Source organism: Aedes albopictus, chromosome 2 (assembly GCF_035046485.1).
Source record: "Aedes albopictus strain Foshan chromosome 2, AalbF5, whole genome shotgun sequence".
NCBI classification, from domain to species: Eukaryota; Metazoa; Arthropoda; class Insecta; order Diptera; family Culicidae; genus Aedes; species Aedes albopictus.
The window spans coordinates 102,999,365-103,017,220 of record NC_085137.1 but is presented as its reverse complement, the minus strand read 5'-3'; the positions used below and the strand labels follow the sequence as shown (position 1 = coordinate 103,017,220).

Sequence of the window (17,856 nt, the reverse complement as noted above, 5' to 3'; positions counted from 1 at the left end):
GTGAAACTTCAATTGAGTTGAGTTTGTAGAACATCGAACACAAGTTCCCTGGAAAAAAAAGGTTGCAAGAAACCAACATTGAAACCGCCCTGCAATCACGCGTCATCACACGATCCGAGCTATTGACCGTGCTTAGTTATGTCAACAAGAGTGCCGATATGAAACACGAGCCAATTTGTAGACGACGACGACGTCCACTGTACACCACCGACCGGAGCAATAACTCTCCTCATATCAATGAACTCGCTACTACTAGCGGGGCCTAGTGATAGGTACCCTGCCCGAGTATCGAGTTTACTCGATTCCGCTGACTCGTGGCTAGACGTGGCGATTCCAGTTTGAGCAAACAACCGACAACGAGAGATGTTGGTTGATTATCGAATTCGATACTATTCGCAGCGGTGTGGGCGGTGCTGGGGACTCAATGACCCTGAACTTGAGAAGGTTCACCAACAGGAAGCGCGAACGGGGGTCAATGTTGTAACGGAAAAGCCATCAGTCAATGTCCTTTTCGAGGACCATGGGGAGGCACCCTTCTACTCGCATTAACTGGATCCTAGGAATACAAACTGTACATTTTTTTTTGCATTAGTAAAGGGTACCTCAAGGACAATAATTTCCTGTTCATGCATGCACTTGCAAATACCAAGCTAGAAATTAAGTGGTGAAGATCAACACTTGATACTGGTTTAGTTGATGTAACAGGAAAAATTTCAAGAATAATATTTGATATTTGTTCCTGGCAGAATTTGATTGAAGATCAAAGCTAATGAATCTTACAAAATCTTAATATGATATGATGGTGATGTTCCAAGAGTATAAAAAATAAAAGTCAACGGCCTTTTATGCCAATTATGCGAAATATTTTCCATATTTTCATCGGCAAAAGGTTTTTGCTATTATAATAATACTAGAAGGCACCATAGAAATTACAAAAGTGCTCCATAGAAAAAGAAGCCATGTACCAATAAAATAAATATAATTCTCCATAGATAGACAGGAATGTACCATTAAACATCTGAAATTGTACCGGTAAACCAACAAATTTTCTGACTGAAGTTGACAGATTGAACCAATAAATAATGACATGGTGCTCAATAAATTCATAAGAATGTTCAATAAACAACCAAGAATGTACCCATAGTTTATGCATAGATGCTCCATAGATATATCATTTTTGCTCCATAGAAAAATAAGATTGCACCATAGAAAAACAAATTTGCACCCATAGTTTATACATTGGTGCTTCATGGATATATCAGTTTTGCTCCATACAAAATTAAAATTGTTCCATAGAAAAATAAAATTGCACCATAAACATTATATTATTTCACTATACATGTCATGCGGTGAAGCCGCATAGAGGATTGAGGAACTGAGGCGGCAGAAGGCCGCCGAAGTTTCCGATATCCGATTGACCGTAACTGTGTCGTTTCGGTTCTAGGTAAGCCACAGATGCAAGAATTTGCCCGGTATAATGCAAACAGAAATGTTATCCCTTTTTTTAGTCCGACGAGCGTTGGCGAGTTCGGACAGCAAGCGTTTGCCCGGTCAATTACACACCTAGTTTTTTTTTCGTCTTTTCCGTCGTGCTTCATAGATGTATGGTACGCCAAATGATGCTTTTGATGTTACCTTTATTTTGAAATATTTTAAAATTATTGATATCATTCAAGTTACAGTTCGAGTACTATTTGCTTTTTAGGTTGAAGCTTAAAATCATATGTCCCACCACCCAGTTAACTGGGTTTAGCGAGCTAGCATTATTTATAGGATTAACATGTAGGGTACTGGTTCCCTTATTAAGCATGTGCCTCCCATTTCCATCCTACGAAAAACAAAGGATTGGAGCGTTGTTTGTTTTGTTTCTTATTTTTGTATTTTTTGTTAGGAGTGAGCACGCATGAAAACAAAAAGAACGGAATCAATTGGTGCCGTAATCGCTTGTTTTCGAATAGGATGAATATGGGAGCGTGAGATTACTGATGGAACACATACCCTATAGTGAGATAAGATAATATTTATGGTGCAATTTTATTTTTCTATGGAGCAATTTTAATTTTTTATGGAGCAAAACTGATATATCTATGGAGCACCAATGTATAAACTATGGGTACATTCTTGGTTGTTCATGAAACATTCTTATTAGTTTATGGAGCACCATGCCATTATTTATTGGTGCAATCTGTCAACTTCAGTCAGAAAATGTGTTGGTTTACCGGTACAATTTCAGCTGTTTAATGGTACATTCCTGTCTATCTATGGAGAATTATATTTATTTCATAAGAGACGAACCAGCCAAGGGCTGAAAGTCTCTCTAATAAAGACAAATCAATCAATCAATATTTATTTTATTGGTACATGGCTTCTTTTTCTATGGAGCACTTTTATATTGTTTGTGGTGCATTTTAAATATTTTATGGGTGCATTCAACCGGCTGCCGTTTTCATCTAATACACAAATGCTTACATACAAATCCCCCTTCAATAGGGATATTTACAATGTGCCAAACCAACTGCCATCACCCACCCTGACTCTGACGAACGTTAGCCAACACAGTTGGTGTCTGCTTTAAAGAACAACCATCCTCTGTTTCTGTTTCTGCTGAATACATTTTTTTTATTTGGGCTCTCATTGCTGTAACTAAAGAAGCCATTCGATTCCGTTGGAAATATACGTTTTATACCGTCCCAAACAGACGACATCTGATGACTCTGACGATCAACTCGCATTACACATTGACACAAACCTCCCTTGGTAACAACGACTCTCGGACGACTGAATAATATTTGAGGAAATATAACCCCTCTTCGCGTTTGGCCCTACAATGGTCGGACAAATTTTGGATGGCATTGCCTTTATTGTTGCCGTCTTCGTCTACACCGATGGAGTCAAACATGCTTTGCTGTCATATTGTAGCCCAGGAGCAAGCGATAGCATGTCTGTGGGTATTAGGCCCTTCGTGGATATTTTTTGTGGCTAGAAAAGGGCCTTGAAGCTTTGCATAGTAATGGAAGTTGATGTATGTTTTGACATTCCAAACCGAGTGGTTCTGCCTTTTTGCGACGGGAGCCCAAATAATTTCCTCCATCTTTTCGTTCACACAATTTTGATTGATTTTCTTCCATGCCAAAACAACGTTGAAATTTCAAAGCATGTGGGAATTGAAAAAAAAATGTGATTATGCAAAAAATATTCAAATCATTTAATCATAATTTATGCATACCATACAAGGTCACATTTACCTCCGTGTCGTAGCTAGTATTCGATTCTGGAAGTAATTTCCGAGAATTTTGTACAGGTACTTGGGTATCCCCAGACGCAGAAGCTCATCGGCAATAGCCGGCCAACTGGCGCTATTGAACTCGTTTCTTACATCCAGATTCCAGAGTCACTACTGCACAGTAGCGAATCCCCTTCCTCTTTCGCTGAAGTGCTATCTCGGCGGTCTTTGTAACCGACAAGATAGCGTCTACGGTCGACCTCTCCTTCCGGAAGATGAACTGGTTGCTCGAGAGACCATTTACACCCTCGGTGTGCCTCCACATTCACGCTAAAACCGCTCAGCACCTAAAATGTGTAAGACCTACTCATAAGTGTATAATTTCCAGACCACACCAAAAATGTGTAACAGCTACACATTCACAAAAACAGCTCGTACACTCTTATAGTTGCGAAATGTCGATATTTTTTGTTAACTAAGGTCACCAGTAATCCTAGCTAGATTGCCGTACATTTTTTTTGTGAATTTGACGATTTTGCGGACACAGGAGCTGTTTTTGTGAATGTGTAAGTGTTACAAATTTGTTGTGTAGCCTGAAAATGATGCACTTTAGTGCTGAGCGGTCTTAGCGTATTCTGTTGAGGATGATCTTTTCGAACACCTTCCTCACCGTGTCGATCAAGCATATTGGTTTATAGGCCAACGGGTCTCCGGGTGGTTTCACCGCCTCTGCTAATAGAACCAGACTGCCTCTTCCAAACTTCTGGGAAAACTCCCTCGTCCAGGCGTTTCTGTATAGAAGACTTAACCATCTCGGAAGCCTCTGCAATAGCTTATTTTAGGACTAGGTTCCGAGCTCCGTCCGGACCTGGGGCCTTACGTACTAACCCAAGTAACACACATGGTAACAACACAGTGACGACATCGTATGTAAGGGTTGCGCAGTAAGTCACAGTGACTTATGGGCAACCCTTATATACGCTGCCGTCACTGTTTTGTAACCATGTGTGTTGCTTGGGAATCGTCAGCCCCAGTATGATATCTTCCACCTACGAGGGCTTGGCCTTCTCGCCTCTTGTAGGTAGTAGACATCAACTCCTGGATGGGGTATTTACACGTCATCCATATCGTCGTCATTTTTCTGGACCCATCCGCGACTCAATTGCCGTTACCGACGGGTACTCCGTATGGGTCCGCTATGATGGCGTTATCCGTACTCTACTCAGAAACTGTCTGACAAAGCAGTTGCTGGGCTGCGTCAGAGTGGTTCAGGTTCGGTTCTATAACATTTACCCAAAAACCATTTGCAAGTTAATTTATTTTGTTCAATTCAAAATGTACATGTACTATTTTGTATTGTGGATCAGAAAAGCATTTTCTCAGTTCCTCAAAAACCCATTTTTTCAAATTTTCTCTAAAATGATCCGCGATAGGAATTCACAGGACATATGCTTGAATAAAACTAATCACTGCAGCTTATATTGTTTTTGTGTCAACGCTGTTAGCATTCACTCTAGATATTTACCCTTCTTTGATTCATAAGCTGTTCTTTCGACAAGCAAAGAACAGTTTATGATTTAAAGAAGGGGAAATCTCTGTTTGTAGGCCAAATAGTCATTAGCTCGAAACGATTAGAAAACAGCCCTCGGAAAATCAACGTATCATTAGAAAAAAAATGACAGAGAAGTTTGCAGATTGTTCACCAAACAGAACATCCTATTAGGCGCTGTCCATAAACTACGTAGACTCAATTTTGGCAATCTCAGAACACCCCCTCCCCCCTCGTAGACTTTCGTCCATACAAAAAATTTTAAATTTGTATGGACCGTAGACTTTGGCCAGACCTCCCCGTACCCCCCTCCGAGTCTACGTAGTTTATGGACAGGCCCTTTTACAAAGAAGGAAAAAATCTTAGATGTAGACTTGGAATCCATCACTCAATCATGTAAGGGTGTAATTTAAAAGAACATCATATAATCGAAAGAAGGACAAAACTCATATACAGTAAGAAGTTCAAACGCCTATAAAATATGCGGCAGTTAATCTCGAAAGAACAGCCTATGAAGAGAAGAAGGAAAAATCTCCGAAGGATAGGTAATAGTTTGGCCACCAAATAACTTAGGGACACTATTTCTGTAAAATAAGCTCTACCTAATTACCCCGAATGCCATCATAACCTCGAATAGGACATTATCCCAAAAGCCATAACCCCAAATGGGTCATTACCCCGTTAGATAAGTATACATGTTCCCTAAAGGATATAGGTAGAAAGATGGATTCACAGGGTTTTCTTTTTATCACTCTCTCATTTTTTCGCACTTCCAAAAAAATGTAAAATAAGGCGAGAATTTTAACTTAAATGTGCTTCAGCACAGGGCAGTTCTTCATAATAGGGCCACAGTCAATGCTTACTGATAGACTCAATCAATTATTGTTGACAATTTAGCATTCATCCTCATGACTTTCGACCTGATTGATTTTTGGCCGAATGGCTGGACGACTTTTTGTTCATTCTCACTCATCGAAACGCCAGCCAGTTGACAAGATCTGGGGCAAGAATTCCGTAAAAAAATGAATTATGATGAAAAGAACAGTAAACATTTAAAAGAAGGGAACATTTCAGAATAAAATACTTATGGTTTACATAGCAATAACTATAATTTTGAAAGTACAGCTATATCTTGAGAAGGGGAATTCTCTAAGAAAAAAAATCAAAAGCTATATTGCAACCGCACTTTATAGCTTCAAAGAACAGCCAATGATGAAAAGAAGGGAAAATTTATTATTTAAATATGATTTGAGATCAGTACCAACAGCAAATGTTCAAGCAAATTTTAAAAGAACACATTAGTTTCAAAAAAGGCCAGTGCGATAAGCATGCTGATCTCTCCCAGGATCCATATTTGAATAGACACGTATATCGTCTTCAGCCCTCGGTTATGCACACTGAATATCAGGCAAATTGTTTGAATCTGAAACCTTTCCCTTCGTCATAGTTTTCTTAAATGCATTGCATTTGCTTCTTACGTTTTCGCAAACCTTCCTTGTTCATGAAACAGAACGTAGTTACAGATAACCCCAAGGATTACCCTTTTCTAACTGATTAAGTTTCAACAACTTTTAATAAGTTATCCACAGTGAGCATTTTTTGGGAGATCTCCTGATTGATTTGAATTGGCGTATGGGCTAATTGGATGTAGCCGTAAAAGAACAGAATATTAAAAAAAAAAAGTCCTCTGATTAAAATAGCATTGTGACCGCCAGTTAGTCCTGTTCCAGAGTGCTTGATGATCACTCAGTCTGATGATTATTAGGTCTAACCAAAGCCTGCTAAATGATTCCGGGCCATAACATATTTATTATTGACAAATGATATGGAGATCAAGTACACCATTTTATTTTAATTTTTCGGGTAAGTGTCGCATTCGGGTATTTGTCGCATTCGGGTATTTGTCGCATTCGGGTAAATGACGTTCGGGTAATTGTCATTCGGGTAAATGGTTTTCGGATAAATGTTATAGAACCGCCTTGCAGCTCCTCACCTGATGACTATGCCTCACCCGGTTTTGCGAAAGCTTATCAAAAACAGTCGCATCCGTCATACCATTTGGGCTACCTGCGAAAGCGTAAGCTTTCGTCGGTTCTGCCATTGCCGCAGTTTTCGCGAGTTTCTGTGGGCTTGCTCAAAGCTGCGCAACGCGGCTGATGTGCGATCAACCCCTGGGGCTCTATTCAATTTCTTGCTACGGATGGCTCTATCTCCTGCAATGATAGGGCTTCAGTGTTGACACGGGTAATGCATCGAACCATTGAAGGATCATGCTGAGGTGTTGGTAGCGTGGCCGACACTTGAAAAAGGTTACCAAAGTGCTCGAACCAGCCGTTTCAGCTTTCTTGGGTATTGCAACATTCATCTTAATCCCATAACAGCGACGTGAAACATCGTAGAGAAGACGAATGTCGCCGGTATTTGCTGCTTTCTCACCTTCGTTGGCTAGAGAGTCCGCCCACGCTCTTTTGTCCCATTTCACCGCCTTCACGAGAGCCGAATAACGCCAGTGTGCTACGGTTTTGGCACCTCGTGTTTTCACTCGCTCTATCGTGGCTTTAGCGTTCCTTTGCTCCTCTATCTTTCTTCAAGTGTCGTCCATGATTCTACCCCTGGGTGCGTAGCTCTCCTAAATTATTTTCGCCGGTGGTGATGAAGGCGTTCTTGGTGGCGCTTTATTGATCTTCTACGCTTCAACCTTCTGGAGTATCCGCAGCACGGTTTTCCAGCTCCTCGACGGAGGACCTTTTCACCGTAGCGTCTTCCAGTCGGCATGTGTTGAACGGTGAGCTTAACAAACTATCATATATCGAGTATATTAAATTTCTACAATGTAACATTTTGGTATCTGTTGGCCTAGCCCATAGCTACGCATAGATCTTCGTACAGTAGCATAACCACGCCACCACCAAGATGGTTATCAGTGTTCAACTACCCGATTTTCTTATCATTTTGCGCATGCGGTATGCCACTCTACAAATCCATTCATGAAAGCTCAATTGAGTTCCGCGACGGGCGATCGGATTGTGCTGATTCAAATCCACATTGATCCGCCTCGTGTCAGATTGCAGTGCGAAAAATAACAGTTCATTAGCAACAGTGTGTACTGTACAGTATTAAGGCCGGACGGGACGGTGGTTGAATCGTCCGCCATTGCTCTGTTGCTAGTAAGATGCAAATCTCAACTTCTACTTTATATTATTTACTAGAAATTTGATCGTTCATTTGCTCCCTTGTGGTGCACAATCGACTAAAGTTTCAACTACGTCAGTGCAGTGGAAATTGATATTTGCTTCTTCAAAATCGCGAGGCAAATTGTTAGAAAGAGAGGGAAGATAGGAAAAATTACACGTCGTCCCGTGCGGCCTTAAGTGTCATCGTCCGTGTTTGTCGTTACGTCGTCGCCGATTCCATATAGATTTCACCTTCTTACTGCTGTACAGTAGTGCTGCTGAGATTTCGTGATTTGCTAATCATCGCATTCTACCCGACCGCAACAACCCGTAAACTAAACCAAAAAGCAGAGTTTACGATTACCCGACGGAGCTCATAATTTTCCACTGGCTGCGGTGGTGATCACCGATAACGGTATTCCCTTGAATGGTTTGTTGGCCGGGCGGAACGACGACCGACGATTGCAACGAAAGGACGAATATCGCTGACTGTGTTTAGACTAAAAATCTCTAACCGCTGCGCTGCGCTGGCTGCCGATCGCTGTAGACTACATAACATCCACGCGCCTCCGATGATTCGTCAGCAGATTAGGAAACTTCGTTCTTTAGAGACAGTCATTGCACACGCCCCGGCACACGAGGCCCCGTCGTCAACGGCTCCGTTCGGTGACTATATCGGGAACTATCATCCACGAGGCTGGTTGCGGTTGTTTACAGAACGTGGGCGCCAATTTTAGGCTTTTGCGGTGTCGATAGTTTATTTATTGTGGAATCCTAGCGAAGTAACAAATGATATGGTCTTATCGTCAAACTGTATTTTTATTTTCAAATAGAATGTCCATGTTCTATGACTCACATCGGTGGGTAATAAAACGCAATTCGTCTTTGAAGACTACGCAAATGCACAATGGCTTCAACTGTTTCATCATCTCAGTCGCACTTACCAGTCACACGTCACAAGACTGGAACATCTAAACGACTCGTACATTTTCGCTAATGTTTTGTTTATTGTTTTGTCGTCCATCCATCCAAGCATCGCAGTCAAGCCATAATTAGCGCGCGAGGCAGATTACAAACACGCCAGCATTTGTTTTGCTTTCATCAAAACCCACCTCAAGCTCCCCAAATTCCGTGTCCATCCCCCATCGAGAGTGAGTAAAACGTAGAACAAAGTTCCCCTCCCAGCTGCCGGCTTATTTGCGATTGAAGATTTGCGCGATGCGCAAAAAGTCTTGTCACATGTATCGACAGCTCCCAGTGCCCGTGGATGACCGTGTGTCGCCGCCTTGCCGCCTCGCGTCACATGCACTCTCCGAGGTGCATCCTCCCACGGACGGACAATCTCTCCGTCTGTCCATTCGTCCGTCCGAATACACGAATAACTGAAGCGAAAGTGATTGGCACTTTTCCGTTTCTTTCGATTTCATCGCCACACACTACTGTGGCTTGGCTGGTTGGCTGACACATGTGGGGGCGTTGGGGTCACGCCCCATGTCTGAGACGCCAAAAATAGGCGAAAGTCAGCAGAGGCGAAAATAGAGTTGCTCGCGCGCTAGTTGAGTCCCATTACCTACGGTCAGCCGGGCCACAGCACTCCGCAGTATCTTTTTAATCCTACCTATAGCTCACATCGTCGATACATGTCAAACAATTCACTGATTGTATTGACTGTGGCTAAACTGCACTTGTTGTAACGCTGTTGCCGTCGCGGCGACGGTCGTTCGCTTTGAGATGACCTTTCTAAGCTGCTAGCATGAGCGTAGTAACCGCAAGACGCATTTTACGGCGCGTTGTTGTTTAGGGGTAAATAGAAGCACATCTTGTTATTAATTTTTTCGAAGTGGATCAGAGGATTTCTCTCTCTTTGGTGCTATACCCAGCAACCTTAACAAACCTTGGGAGCGTCCATAAAATACGTCACGCTTTGAGGGGGGAGGAGGGTTCAGCAAAGTATGACGACCTATACAAAAGTTTTAGTGGCCTCATACAAAAAGTTTGACATAGGGGGGAGGGGTGGTTGAAAATGGGCATTTTTTGCGTGACGTAATTTATGGTCGTTCCCCCTTGACGTGGTTCCAGACGGAAACTGCAAGCACCCTTAGTGAAGATGAGGTTACCAATCCCAAGTAACAATTCTATTGCTGGTTAGTTTTGTTTGATTTTTATCAGGGTTTTATTACAGTAATAATTTTAACTCACAGTTTTATGACTACTTTTATGAAAACCATTGATGGAATGCTTTAAAGTACACTTGAAGATATTCATAAATCCAGATTTCAAGAGTAAACAAAACTCTCTGATATGTAAACCTTCTGGCATTCATTATTACCACAATAAAACTGTTAAAACTCTCAACAGATGCCGATCCGTTCGATTAGTAACGACATCTGTTGGTAGAAAAGCAAAAACTAGGTTTATTACGGTCATCATAAAAGTAAACTTGCTTTCGTATTATTTTCGCAAATTATGGTCATCGCCATATTGGAGATTAAGGTGACGTGAATAGAAAATAGTTAATTTTGGTCAAATAAGCAATGAATCGATAGTTCATAACATGCCCACATAAATAAACTCTTTCAGCTGAGTTTTCTTGTGATTCGAGATAGTTTAACCAAATTAACAAATTGATTTATTTCATTTTATGATGATAATATTCTCCATTTTCAAAGCGCATTAATTTAATGTTTCTGCAACCCCAATATTCACGGAGAAATTGAATGCGCATAAGCCTACCAACACAATAACTACTAAAATCTTACATTGGAATGATCGCTTTCTACTTACGAATGATGTATCCTCCTGAACTTTACGTGCCATCAAAGAAGCTTCTCTGAATCTTGAGCTGTCATAGTTTTTGTAGAAAAAAAAACAACAACAATCATCATGACCTCTTTTCGAGAATTTAAAACAGTTTTATTGCTACTCTTAATGTGGTTTGTAAAACCTCTCCGAGAGTGGTCCACTTAGCTAGAATATGCTCTTAAAGAGGTTATCAAGAGGTTTTGATGTATAAATCAGTTTTATTGCAAGTTTAATGAAATTGGTCATGAAGATTTCTTATAGAGCCGAACAAAACTTAAAATGTTACTTGGGATTGGCTTCTTAATCTACATGTCAAACTGAGCCGAATTTCAAATTTTCATGAATTTTGGAGTGCGGAAACCTATTTAAAAATCAATTTGAAGTTTGTATGGGAGCGATTTGTCAAATCACCCCTCGTCGCAGTTTGTACTGGGCGGAGCTGTCAAACAGTTACCCAGCTGTCAAAATGTGATTGCAAAAAATCTCTTTGAAATTGATTTTAGGTACCAAAACAAAGTTCTAAAAATCTGAAAAAAATCATAGTGACTCAGAAAAATGTACTCTTTCGTATGAAATCAAAAAAACAATACATTTTACAAAATTTTAAAACCCAATTCTGGTGAAAACTTTGGTCGTAGGCTGTTCCCTTATTTGGATGAGTTCTCCTAATCAAGGCGATATTCTTTAGCAATTAAGTAAAATATGAATTCATGGACCAGCAAGTGTGTGGATCAATAATCTGATTATTCCGGTAAGGTACACCGGGGCAAGTTGAAACGGGTGGGGCAAGATGAAACACGAAGTTTTGAAATAGATTTCAATACAATTTAGACATTTGCTCTTCGTTAAAATATTATTTGAATCAAAAACTATGTGTTATGGCGATCAAACTGTTTATTATCATTAGAAAACAACTTATTAATCCACTGTTTTAACTCGCCCCGGTGTACCTTATTGAAAAACTTTTAAAACACTATATGCTGCTATCGTTCAGCTGCTCAAAACTCATGATTGTCAAATAAAAATAGAGTCTACCTAAGGAGTTGCCGTCTTCGCTGGGAAATTGTGAGCCACGAAGAATCTCGAGGCAACATTACATACGTGGGCGAACTCGGTGAGAACTGCTGGAGAATAGTAAAAGCAGCCATCATCACAATCGGGTACGTGGAAAGCAGTTGACGAAACGAGAGGCTCGACGAGGAATGTAGAGCGATTTTGGAGGAGAAGAACGCAGCACGGGCGATAATGCTGCAGCAAGGAACCCGGCAGAACATGGAACGTTACAAACAGAATCGGTAACAGCAGACCCACCTCTTTCGAAAAAAAAAAAAGTGCCGCCAGGAAGAAGCGGAGTACGAAGAAATGGAACTGCTGTGCCGTTCCCAAGAAACACAGAAGTTCTATCACAAGCTCAACGCATCCCAAAACGGTTTCGTGCCGCGAGCCGAAATATGCAGGGATAAGGACGGGGGCCACCTAACGCACGGACGTGAGGTGATCAAAAGGTGAAAGCAGCACTTCGATGAGTACCTGAATGGTGTGCAGATCGGCACGGGAGACCATGACAATAGAGGGAACGCCATCTCGCTAAACGAACTAATTACACTGCCATTCATATGCAGCCCTCTACACAGAAAAAAATATGTAATTAAAGTTCAGCGAGAAATCATGCACATTAAGGGAATGCTAGAGTTAGTGCACTTTTACATGAGATATGATGTAAAATTGCAGTACCATCGTGTAAATTTCCGCCAATTATCGCGTAAACCATCATGGGCTCCAACCGGTTACGCAACTATTAGCGGAAATTTACACGAACGCAACGTAATTTTACATGATATCTCATGTAAATATGCACTAACTCTAGCATTCCCTCTATGTGCATGATTTTTCGCTGAATTTTACATGAATATTTTTTTCTGTGTATTACCGCTACTAAAAACTATAAGGTTCCTCCATTTACGTATATTCCACGCTGCCGCACGCTGACGTCGTAGGGAGGTAATTGTTCCGCCTGCGACATGGCCCATCGTTCTACCCACACGCGTATATGTAAATTAAGCCGCTGTCCGCTTTTATCCACACGTAGATACGGTGAGGACAGGTGCGGTGCGATATTCGCACCAAGTCATTCCACCAGCACTTATCGACTGTTTTATGGTATCATTCTGTTTTGTCACCACGCGCCCGGCGGTGTTGTCGTTACTTTGCTAGCTAGTTCATTGCGTTGGTGGATGTCATGTGATAGAACATTCCCAGAAGCGACGAGTTTTTTTTCTCCTTTTTCTGCATTGTTTGTTTGGTCGTGATTCTGAGTGCGAAGATGCTTACGTATGTGCGACCAAGGCGTGATCGTTTGAGTACTTCTGTGTGAAACTTCGTATGATCTGGTTCCCTTTTTCCATCATATAAATATTTAACTAGTTCAATGCTAAATTATTTCCCGGAACATTCAATTACCACACCTCGAAAAATAGGGTTTGTGTGCCAGCAGTAATCTCACGCTCCCTATTTCATCCTATTCGAAAACAAGCGATTACGGCACCGATTGATTCCGTTCTTTTTGTTTTCATGCGTGCTCACTTCTAACAAAAAATACAAAAATAAGAAACAAAACAAACAGTGTTTCAATCCTTTGTTTTTCGGAGGATGAAAATGGGGTGCCACATGATTAAAAAGGGAACCAATACCCTATTTCACAATAATTGTATAATTTAAACAGTTAATTTGTAACTGGGAGATAGGACTGGAATTGAATATGTACGAAAAATATCTTGTTCAACATCTGTACATTCCACAAATTGTCACCCAATCTTTCATCGATGCTATTGACGCACATTCAACGACGTATAAACATTATGCATTTAATTAAATACACGGTGTTCAATAAGTTCGGATACACCATATAACCTGAATTAATTTCACATCTGTAATTCAGATTTTCAAAGTAAATGTATTTATTGAAAGGTCATATAACACTGATCAAATATAGCATATGGTTTTGAATAAAGTCTTTTTCTACTTTTCTTATAAGCCTTAGATGCATCTAAAGTTTTGTTAGCTACGGCACGCTGGAATAATTTTCGATAAGTTGCTCAAGCTACAGAAGTCTAAAACGTTGACTTTTGAGTTTACATCTCACTATACTAAATTAGAATAAATAAATTAATAGACAAAAGCTTTACACTGCTATTTCAGTGATGATATGATGATAAATTTGCAAGTTTAGTCAAAATGTGCTTAAATCTATGAAAAAGGCATAAATACATTATATAAAGCCAATTTTGGTTAAAATTTGCCACAATAGGGATATAATCAAGTTTTGGAAAAGATAATGATGGATTAAGCTGAGATATAACGCAGCCTTGCTTTTTGACAAAACAAAAATCATTAAAACAGGTACAGCGGCAAATTTAGTAATTTTAAAGATCAAAATAAAATGAATCCGTACCTAACCCAATCTGAATTTTATAGATTATTTCGTATGGCTGGCCATAGTTGCTACCACTGATGCTGAGGACAACAACCTAATTTGATTTAACTTAACACCATTACTCAATAAAAACTAGACGAAATACCAATGACAGACGTGCGTGCCGGCCGAAAGGATCTTGAGACACATTTGCAATTATTACAAAAGGATAAAGGACAGTTTGTTTCATAACATATACTGTATTTGATCAGTATTATGTGAGCTTTCAATTGATATGTGAATGTGAAATGTGAATTACAGATGGGAAATAAATTCAATTTTATTGTGTATCCGAGCTTATTGAACACCGTGTATGTTATTGAATATCATCCTAATAACGCTTTTCTTTCTTAATCATTCCAGATATCTACTAAAACGGTAAGTTTACTATTCCTGGAGTGCAGGCTACTAATCTGGTGTCACTTTATTTTTGTCGTGCTACGTCGTCGAAACACATCTCATAATATACCGATCACACTTCATCATTTTTCAAAACTTAAACTGAATATCCCGATACCCCACGCACTATTGATCAAAGGGCGATATATGTATTGTACATTTAAAGCTAACTATGTCGGCGAAATTGTGCTCCATCTCGAACAAATTTTCTGGATGTAGTACGGACGAAACTAAGTCATAATAGTAATATTATACCATCTATGTTAATCAAAGTAATAAGCATGACATTCGAAAGCCAGACGACGACGATTACACAGCACAACATTTTTTTTGTCTCAAGAGCAAACTTATGTGTCTCCGAAGGATTTTGGGCCGCTGAATTCGAATCCGGGCTCAGATTTGCTCCAACACGTCACAATTTTGAGCTATACCTCAATTTATAGGGCAAAATATGCGATTTTGGGCTTTTTTGATTGCAAACCATTAAGTAAGAAAATATTTTTTTAAGCAATCAAAAGGTTAATTGGTCAATTAACATCTAAATTAACGACTCGTGCAAAATATTTCGTTTTACCAAATCAAATTTGAAAGATTTAAGGACAAACGTCTTGAAATCCCGGTTCAACAGTGCAACAAAACTTCAGACGCACAAATCTTAAGAAGCAAGCTTCAAACAACAATGCATATTATTATTCTGTTCTTGCTCACTTTTAATAAGCTTAAAATAAGAAGCTCAGGTGCGCTGGTTTTGTTTACGAAGAGATTTGTGCTCTCAAAATCGTGAGTAGGTACCAAAGTCGGCCATTGTGGCGGCCATATTGGGATTCTAACAAGTCTGTCCTTAAGCATTTTATGTTAGTATGAAAACTTGCATGCAACTTTTGGAGGGTGACTTGTATGGGAAATATCGTACCTAACATAAATCGCTTAAAACTATCAAATTCGATTTGGTAAAACGAAATATTTTGCATGAGTCGTTGATTTAGATGTTAATTGACCAATTAACCTTTTGATTGCTTAAAAAAATATTTCCTTGCTTAATGGTTTGCAGTCAAAAAAGCCCAAAATCGCATATTTTGCCCTATAAATTGAGGTATAGCTCAAAATTGTGACGTGTTAGAGCAAATCTGAGCCCGGATTCGGATTCGGCGGCCCAAAATCCTTCGGAGACACATAAGCTTGCTCTTGAGACAGACAAAAAGTTAATTTTTGTTACGCTGTGTTATCGTCGTCAATTTTTCGGCATGCAGAGATAGTTGCTCGAATTTCGTTGGTATTAATAATAACAACAGCAAGAGCAGACAGACAGAGCCTATCATCATTATACCACCACTCTGCGTGATACTCATGCTGTTTCTCTCTTGTCGCTCTCTACTCTGCTCAGCTGATGGTTGGTGATGGTTTGCGATGCGGAGATCCGGTTGAATGTTTTGGTTAGGGTAGACCTGGGTGGAGCAAATGGTTACGGTAAAAATAACAAAATTGTCGCTTCGTAAATGTATTGCAAGGCACCAGAAATAATTATGTAAATTTGCAAGTTCATATAATGACCAAGAAATATGTAACTCGTGTCCACGCAATGTAACTGCAACACTTTGCGAAACGATACAGTTCAACTGAAGGAAAATTACATTACTCTTTTTTCATTTTATTTCATGTTTTTCATTGCTATCCAGCTTTTTATGCTAACGCGAGGGGTGATTCAAATATGACGTTTCTTGCCGACAACCAAATGTCAGTTCAATGCTGCCCAGTAGGCTGTTTTATGACTTTGTTGATTGAAGTGTCAACATTTTTCATTTGATTTATTTCTCAACAACAGTGATCCAAAGCGTAAATTGAAATGATGTTAAATATTTATCGTGGTTTTCGACTGGTAGATTCTGTTACTCGGAGCCGAAAACTCCGAGTAAAAGTTAAATATTTATTCTACCGAAGCAATTAATTTTTTGGTTCGTTTTAGATCAACTGCGAGCATGTTTATCGGATATGAATTGAATTGAAAGTGAAAAAGTTGAAATCATCTGTAAAACTACAAACTATAAAGCTCTGCAAATTCTAACGCACTCTGATCTATTTTTTTGAAGGCTGTTTCCAAAGCAAATGGTTCTACTTTTGGCAGCATATTATAACCTAATACTTTATTTATAACTGAATAAGATGTTCTTATTATGGGAATCTAAAGAGCAAACTCGTTATTTTATCAGACGAATCATTATCTGATGTATTTTCAGACGAATCATTTATTAGAGGAATTATTTCTTTTCTCTTTTGGAGGATCGACTGAGGATTTCAATCTACGATTTAAACGGCTACGCGGTCTTTTAATATGGGAAAACGAGCTCTATTATTTGCCCGACGTTTCGACACTGGGGATGACACAAAATCCCAGTGTCGAAGCGTCGGGTAAATAATAAACCTCGCTTTCTTATATTAAAAGACTGCGTAGTAGGTTGTCCCAAAAATTGCACATGGTCAAAAAGCTTGGGGGCTCACCCTGCAAATGATAGCTAAGGGTGTTAAAAACAAACTTTTGTATGACGGCAACTTTCAAAAATGACGTTTAGAGGTCGCCCCGGCGAAATTTTTGAAAAATGGCCATTTTTCATAATAAATTTCATACAAATATTTTTTACTGTACAAAAATTGGCAATACCCACCATTTTTATATTTTTTGCAGCTTGATATGGATCCAAACTACTTGGGAAAAATAATTACCGACATGTTTTGCAGGTAACTTTTTGATACTGAATTTTTGAATTTACTAAAATTTGTCATTTTTTGATATACTGTGCCTTTTACCCATCATAAAACGTATCTGAACTTAATGCTAATTTAAAACAATTTCCATAAAAAGATCGGAAATTTTATGAGGAAAACTTTGCCGAAGACAGCATTGCGTTTTTTCTATCCGTTTTAGAGTTATTCATGATTTACTATTTAGTGAAATGGGGATTTTTAGGTATTTAAAAAAACCACAAAAGAACTGCCCAAAAACACAAACAAAGTGAAAAATCACGTATGCTCAACAAGTTTTTGTTTTGATTGTGTTTAGGAATTATGGTGGCATCATTTATTGAATTTTCGTTTCCGTTGACAAATCCATTTTCTTTGATACAGAAAGGTACCTACTAGCGAGAAACTTTATCATTGGGTATTGTCATTCCGGTTGGAATCAAGACAGACATTCAATTAAAAATTGCCATTTTCTTGGTCCACAAGTGTCGCAACTGTTTCG

The 17,856-nt window shown here is 39.5% G+C and overlaps 1 protein-coding gene across 7 annotated transcripts in view; it reads left to right on the top strand.

Moving 5' to 3' along the window:
* Positions 1–17,856, top strand: part of LOC109419733 (PRL-1 phosphatase) — a 207,258-nt gene that overhangs the window by 99,714 nt on the left and 89,688 nt on the right. For 6 of the 7 annotated variants that reach the window (XM_029852787.2, XM_062850164.1, XM_062850162.1 and 3 more), the window contains exon 3: positions 14,583–14,597. The exons of the other annotated variant lie outside the window; for it this stretch is intronic. The gene's annotated coding sequence lies outside the window, so the exon portion shown is untranslated. The remainder of the gene's footprint in view (positions 1–14,582; positions 14,598–17,856) is intronic. 7 annotated transcript variants of the gene reach the window in all.